Here is an 8,716-nt window from a genome sequence, read left to right as displayed (position 1 = left end):
TTCGGCACATGTATTTTTGCATTCTTTCAAACGACATACGTATGTATAATACTTGTACATTCTCCAATTCCGAATATTAAATACATATAACATTATCGGAAAATATAAACAAAGCAATATATAAGTAAGCGTATATGCGAGTATGATATAACCTATGGTGATAATCGTTTAATGCTAAAAAGATATTTTCTTGATGTATACGACCATAGCTTATTAACACTTAGCCAACCGCGCGCCAGAGCGAACTATACGCTTCTCTGTCCACCGTGCCCACACAGGCCAACCTATTCGCTGTTTAATAGAATTTTTGGGTTTAAGCCGCTGGGGAGCGGAGCTTTTATGTGATTTTGTTTTTATTTGATTTTTTCTGTCCTGAAAACTTGGTCGTAAAACAGGACGCTTTGGTCGCAAAACAGGACGCTTCATGAGAACGAGTACTTTCAACGCGGTATGAACGTTATCTGAAGTAATCAGTTTTGTTATTTCATGTTATCAAATAAATAAAATATTTAAGAAAACATACATGTATGTATGAGGATAAATGGTATTCTTAAACGTGCATTCAGATATATAAAATTTTTCCTGTCTTCGTTTCCCAAACAATGGATTGTGAAGTTCCGTCATATAGGTACGCGTATACTTAACAAGTAGCGAGTAAAGAGGACGAAACTTCATAATTGATTTTCTTGTGTCAAAACTTCTCACTTCGTACTCGATTTATTTTTGTATAGGAAATCAGGCCCTTTCGTATTGCACGATCGTAATACTCTAATTTTCTCGACTACTTCAATCTTAAAACTATTTAGTTTCACTGGATTGCGTATAACTACCAACATAAAATACTAACATTCACGGACGACACGGCTGTACTAGTCAGGTGACACTGTAGAACGGCTTCTTTGGTCTCTATTATAGTAACGTGGATAAAGCGCAACTGCCTACAAGCAGAAAGGGTCGGAAAACTTGAATAGGTCTGTAGCGGCACTCGACAACAAAACTTTCCAACGGTATCACCGAAGCGCAAGTGCCGACAGGCCTAATAAGCCATCAATATCAGTAAGGTCCTTCCGCCGAATATTTGGAAGAAGGCGTAGGTGGCAACGATTGCGGACGCGTAACGAACACGTGCATAGGAGGGATATTGACGGATGACAAAAGACACGAATCGGATCAACAAAACAGTTGAGTTGTAACCGAGGGGAGAGAATCGTCAGTTGGAATCAGGAGTTGTACGTAGAGTCGAAATCGAGAATGGTACGTAAAGAGTCGAAAGCGAGAATTATTAATAAATATACAGTTAAACACCACCGAGTATTTCTTTGATACCTTACACGTCCTACACCAAAATCACCTCAGGGCTGACGGCCATCAATATATTTCGCCACCGCAGACGTTGATCCTCAGTTAGCCACCGAAGAGTCAAGAGTCGTCAACCGAGAGTCGTTATATCACGCACTGTCCAAACATTCTCAACCGTCACTCTGTTGAATTCACATAATAAACGTCTGAATTTTTCTTACCTTGCTCGTGAAACGTTTGAACCTAAGCGAAATCACTCGAACGACGACGGAAACGATCAGTGATTTCTTAATTTCACTACTCCCCGTGCCTTCGACGTAACACAAGCACTCTAATCCAAAAACAGCAGTCATATTACTACCAGAACGTATCAGAAAAATAGAAAAATGACTGCAAGATAAAAGCAAACCTCAGTCGATTTAACCACGTTACATTTACAATACGAAAGCGGAAACCACCTAATATCCAAATAAATGGCATGCACATAACACAAACAAAGCAAGTTAAATACTAAGACTCCACTTAGATTCATAATTTACATGAAAGCAACATACTAAATCAATTATAGACAAAATACGGATAAAAGACAGATGTACTGGCTAACTAGTCTAAAATCTAAAGTCAGCGTGGAAAATAAACTAAAAGGTTACTAAACGATAATAACACCAATTTGGAATACCACTATGGGGGACAAGAGCAATGGGTCATGTAAATAAACCAGAGTTGCTTCTAGAAGATTCAGAACAATAGCTAACGCCCCATGGTATGTCAGAAACGAGGATATACACAAAGCTTAAAAATACCACAAGGTCGATGAAGAAATTAGCAGATACGCAGAAAAATACAAAGAAAAAACGGCAACACATCCAAATCAGCTAGCTGCTGAATCGGGCAAGACCCATATAAAAAGGAGACTGAGAACATCCCACTGACCTCGCTAAAGAAATAAAATAAACAAACAGAGAGATGGTATCCTGCTGGGGACAGCCATCCGCAATTAAAGATAGAAAAATTTAACAAATATCCAACTGGACAAATTGTAAAGTACAAATTAAATAAAAAAAACGGATTGTGTGTTTGCCCACAAAGGAGTAATCCAAGTGCTGAAAACTTTAAATAACACTTGTTACTTACGAATACCCATACTTAACCCTGCTGCGGTCTTCCATTCAACTAAATTATTCGCTAAGAGTTTGAAGAAGAAAATTACCTTTGCATACAAAGATTCGTTTTTATTTATTTTATCTCATAGCTAAAGGGCCGGGAAAATGTAGTAGTATGTTACCATATCCTTCATAATAACTTTTATTGCAAAGAACCGGTACATTCTACTATCGCAAACAAAATTATGTCATTAGTGAAATTTTTACGAACTCTTATTTTCTCTTTGAAATGTTCCAATGTATTTATAACACTCTCTGCTATTTCTTTTGTAGCTTTCCTACGCGGGTCATATTACCGTCATATAATATAATTTTGTATCTGTTCGTTCCTTAAATTTTCCATGATCGCACATCTTTTTCTCAAATATGTCGATTTCAACAGTCGAATAATATTTTGCTCTATACACTTAAAGAATACAGAAGGGTTAAAAAGAACATGAATTTAATTTGTAAACATTTTGGATTCTTGCATTCTGATATTAACCTTCTGCTTAATCTATTTTCATTGTTAAGAAACATTTTAAACACTATTTGCAATACAAAGATAAGATACTTTACTTCATATACCACAGTGTGAAAATAAAGATAGCTTATTTTTTACTACATATTTAAAATATTTTATTCGTACTGTAGACCAACAACTACTTAAAATAGTATTTAAAACATTTTTCCTATAAATTTGACCCAGCATTGCTCAAGCACAGTTAACATATTCGCAAAGAAAATTCAGAAATAGAAATAACTTTTAATTATATAAATATCTAATTGATCGGTTTCATCAGTCTCTGTAAAATACTATTTCGAATCAATTTTACAGTCTCTCACACCAGTGGTGACAAGTTTAACAATAATTAAAAAAGTATCGTAAACAATATTGAAATAGTCGAGTAATAATAATCTTTTAATGTTTCGAAAATCATATAGAATAAGTAGAAAAATAATTATTTATGATAATATTGACTTAATTTAACCGTTTGAGTGCCAGGGGTGTTTGAAAAACCAGGTTTGAAAAATCCCGAACGTCACGATAGCCTCTTAATCGATTGCGAAGAGAAACGAGCGGCACAATAGCGCTCGTCATATTTCTTATTTTTATGAAATACATCTATATTTTTATATATATGTACTATTAGTTTATAAATATTTTAAGCTTTGTTCAATAAAAATTATTAAGATAACAATGAAATACAAAATACCGTCAGTCGTGCGTAGCGTTCAAATGTACCGAGACTTTTCGACACAAAATCTAAACAGCGCAATTACGCTGCTTGGTACTCAAGCGTTTAAAGAATAACGATATCTCTAACATGCGCGTGTGTCTGATATCGACGATACCGCGCTGTGTAACTTGTTCCCCGTCGAATTAACCTTGGGTAACAGATTTACGAAGGAGAGTAATAACTCAATGCGCGAAGAACAATTGACGAAGTTAAAACTCGAAAACAAAATATCGAAGAACAAACGTTGAGAAAGTTTCGACGTTTAGGATGAAATTTATCTATGCTTACTGCGGATGATTATGCGATACGAAGCAACTAAAGCGAATGCCGCGACGCGATATATGATTGAACGAATGTGACTGAATTATTGTACGACGATACGAATGATTAATGATACACTCGTCCGCGAACGCGTGTCGATGCCGCTCGCATTTGAACGATCCGCGCGATGCGGTTTACTAATCGTTCGCTCACTAAAATGATACTTACCTTCGCGTATGCTTGGAGATACTGTTCACTACTGAAGATTTTGCACAGGACTGTCCACTGATCGTTAAGCCGACGACTATGTCTCCACCAACGCTTACAGCCATGTCCACGAATGCTTCAAGATATTGACGCACCGAAGAAGCCAGCTCTGAAAAGTATCAACTGATAATTACGACTGACGAAACGATTTCGCCTGCACGAGCGCTTAAAGAGCACTGAGAGATTCGTTCTGAGCACTGAGTGGTTCGTTACTCCTCGTTTAGCGATTCGAAGGCACGGAAGCTGACTCTCTCGTCAACGTTCACCACTGAAATACTCGAACGAGACTGCCGCTACCGTTATTATACTCGGGCGGGCCCAACTCCTGCGAGCGACTCCAACAAGGCTCAAAACAGAGGACCCGAAATACGCATGCTGATTGGTTTTCAAGAAAGTCGTCAAGCGGCATATTCGCCAACAAGATGGCGTTTACTGCGTGAATACGCCGCAAGTGAGGGGGATCCTCCGCGGGAAGAGCGTGAACGATACCTGGATGAATGCGAGGCTTATTGGTTAAGGGTGGCGCTCGACCTCTCGGACCATTAATATCCGTCAATTATCCTTACAAGAAACTTATAGCATAGGAAATCAAAAATACTGCTACGAATGTTGAAGGGAATCGTTTTAGCTATTGGAGTACCATTCTAAAATAGCGCCTTAACTGCGAAAGCGAGCTACAATGAGCTACAACGAGACAAAAGCTACATAGTATCCAAAGTAAACAATCTAAAGTACAACAATTCTTACGATAAAAGAGAAGATGGACAAACAAAATAAAAAAATATGTCTAAGAAGACTCAGCTAGCATATTACCACAGAAAAATCAAATTTTTAGGTCAAAAGAACTCTAACTCTAACTCTATCCCTTCTTTCAAACTGTCTCCAGAGGAAGCTCCCCTCCTCCAAGAATCAAGTATAGCGATACAGAACATCAATAAAGACATGAAGTGTAGTTATTTCATAACTTGTAAGACGACGGAAAAACTAAGTTATCGGCACTCACTTTTCCAAAACACATACACACACACACACAAAACGAACACATGGACAGAGGATAATTAACAGAATTATTATCTACGAAACAGGTAAACTGAAAAATGAAATACAGCAAGACATATCGCTAAATAAGACAGTCTTCACATTCTCTGACGAAAACATCTCGAGCAACCACAAACAACCAGACACAGAAATAAATTACTTTACAAATTATAACCAACTAAATATCATTTTCTCTAAATTAAACAATAAACGCTTACCCAACAAAATAAAATGATATTACACAGCGCTCTTTAAATATGCAATAAATAACACGTATTTCCCCAGAAAATAGAAAAAAGCTGAATTAACAGCCATCACAGAAGAAAAAAAAAATGAAGACCGTTCCTCTCCCTCAAACCTGCGATATATAAGTCTCCTACCCAACATAAGTAAAATATTCGTAAGAGTCATAAATAAACCCCTAGTCTCCTTTTGCACAAAAAATAAGGTAATCCTAAAAAATTAATTCGGCTTCCTCAATAACCAATTCTTAATATTCTATATTCTAAGCATCAAGAAATTGCAATATTTTAGTATTACGCGACCATTATCATACATTGTATCATTCTCATTTTGGCACACACCTGTTTCTTGAAATATTCTATTTTTTGCTCATCAAAAACAAATAAGCAAACTAGTTACTTCAGCCAACGCTCAAACCGCGTTGAGTGCACTCGTTCTCGTCCGATCACGAAAGTTAAGCAGCGCTGGGCACGGATAGTACTTGGATGGGTGACCGCCTGGGAACTCCGTGTGGTGTTGGCTTTTTTTTTATTTTTCCAATATTTTTTACTTTTCTTGACAATCTATTTTTAATAATCTATAACCTAAGCATCGAGAAAAAGAAATATTTTGATACTACACGACTATTACTTCACAATTATATATTATATCAAAAAATAATATTATACAGGGTGGTTGGTAACTGGTGGTACAAACGGAAAGGAAGTGATTCTATGCGAAAAAAGAAATCGAAAATATAGAATAAAAATTTTTTTTTAATTTTTCTATCGAGACAACGATCTACAGTGAGATCCGTTATAACGAGATGTGATAAAGTGCACGCGTACCGAGCGAAAATTCAACTAAAATTTACAAAACGATAATAACACCAATTTGGAATACCACTATGGGGGACAAGAGCAATGAGTCATGTAAATAAACCAGAGTCGCTTCTAGAAGATTCAGAACAATAGCTAACGCCCCATGGTATGTCAGAAACGAGGATATACACAAAGCTTAAAAATACCACAAGGTCGATGAAGAAATTAGCAGGTACGCAGAAAAATACAAGGAACGAACGGCAACACATCCAAACCAGCTAGCTACTGAAGCGAGCAAAACACTCATAGAAAGATGACGAAAAGAACACCCCACTGACCTCGCTACAGAAATAAAATAAACAAACAGGAAGATGGTATCCCGCTAGGGATAGAAATCCACATATTACTTAGCAATTAAGTTAGAAAAATGTCCTAAATGCCCATCTGAACTAATTGTAAAGTACAAATTAAATAATAAAAAAAAATTTGTCGCATACGGCGCTCAAACTTATTCCGAATACAGCCGAAGAATGACGATTGATCTGTTCGGCCATCTCTTACTGTCATGCCAACTTCATTGTTACCAGTGAAGGAGCATTTTATTCGTTCTGAATCTTTTCGTGTTCTCTTTCGTTGCTCGACAACTTAACATAGTAAATAGGGGCCATTCTGACTAAACCATCTTTGGAATATTCTCTATCGAATGATTCGAGTCCAATTTAAATCGGTGCAGTAGTTTTTAAGTTATAACCGAACGAACATAAAAGTATTTTGCACTTTATACATGTATATATGTACATGTATAAGTATACCAGAAATAGAGATGTTACAAAATTTGAAACATATACTGGGCCCTTGACTGTTAGGCTCTGTTGGTTATAGACAACATAAGTTAGAAGATGTAACAATTCTGATTGTAATAATTGCGTAATGTAATTAATTTTTATCTGCGGAAGACACGTCTGTATTTCGGACTGAATTCTTAAGAACTGACAATTAACAATGATTAAACTGTTTAACAATTGAACTATTAAATAAAAGGAAATAATATCGGCATCTTTTATATATATTATATATAAATAAATGGTTGCTGTGTCTTTTTCCCACTTATATTGCAGTCTATGTATAAAGAAATTTATTTTCAATACGTTGAATAATATTTGTTGTCATATACTACGCACAAGCACTCATTTCTCGTAATAATCCAACAGGTACAAATAGAAATTTGTACGTACATTTTTTGATGAAGTTTCGAAATAGTCCAATAAAAAAAATTCTAATTTGTCCTTAGAACTCATAAATTGAACTATATTCGAGAAGATGACAAACCAGATATTAACGAATCTTCTTTCAGACGATATTAACGGGTCATTCATATTGTTTACGTGTACCAAACGCAGAATTTTCCTTTTTTGCCAATTAACATTAAAATCTAAAAACTCTTATAACATTATTATTCAACTTTATTGCAATCTTATTCTACTCAGCAATTAATCTATTCTAATGGCATAACGAATCATTATGTAGTTACCATCGTCGGTATGGCTAGGTGGTTTTTTCAATCCTCAATCATTCCTAACTGCAATTATGCAACAAACCGCAAGCAAAAATGAATGGCCATTGGACAAAATGTGTTTATATTGCGAAGTACTGCGAAAAACCAAAGAAGAAATCACGTAATTATTAAAAACATTACTCCGTCATTCCTTCAAACATATCCTTTATTTTTGTTTTTCCTTACTGTATGATGTTAATGTCGGGTATAGTATACTTATCGCACATGTACAATGGTGAAAAAAAGTATTTGTACATACACATCCTTATTTTTTAATGAACCTTTTTATGGCGAAATCCACGATTTATTTTCGTAGCATCAATTTTTGGTAATCGTATGAAAGTACTATTACATATATTATTATATTATATTATATAATATATAATACTATTAAATGACACAAAGATCACTGCGGATGAGCGGGGAGAATGAAGAGGCACGCGCGCGTACACACGCACCCAGGTTTAGAGCGTTGATTCATTTATAGTATTGTATATCACTTTTTGTTATTTATTAATTTCATTTTATTATTAAGTAGATATGATTTTTTGAGAACGCGATGTAAACTTGTGAGGATTTGTAAGGTTAAACGAAAGCGAGAGTGGAGTTTATAGCAGCGAAAACGAGCAACGAATTATTGTCTGAACTAGAAGTCATGTAACCCCATAAGGGAAACAATAAATAATGGCATTAGATTTAATATATATGAATCTAATTAATTAGTAGCTATATAAATGCTCTAATAAGTACAATGATGTACAAATATTATTTATAGCTACTGAATTTGCGATTATCTTCTTATATATGTGTGTGTGTATATATGTGTATATGCAACTATTTTAAAGTATTAATAAATAAAGATATCTTAAC

The 8,716-nt window shown here is 35.3% G+C and overlaps 1 non-coding gene across 1 annotated transcript; it reads left to right on the top strand.

The window, feature by feature from the left end:
* Positions 1 to 5,894: 5,894 nt before the first annotated feature.
* LOC126875296 (5S ribosomal RNA) lies at positions 5,895 to 6,013 on the top strand. The gene has a single exon (XR_007693330.1). It is a non-coding gene; the product is annotated as a 5S ribosomal RNA (ribosomal RNA).
* Positions 6,014 to 8,716: the final 2,703 nt, after the last annotated feature.

The sequence above is a fragment of the Bombus huntii genome, chromosome 17 (assembly GCF_024542735.1).
Source record: "Bombus huntii isolate Logan2020A chromosome 17, iyBomHunt1.1, whole genome shotgun sequence".
NCBI classification, from domain to species: Eukaryota; Metazoa; Arthropoda; class Insecta; order Hymenoptera; family Apidae; genus Bombus; species Bombus huntii.
Note: the sequence above shows the minus strand (reverse complement) of the source record. Positions and strands in the feature narration are given on the sequence as shown.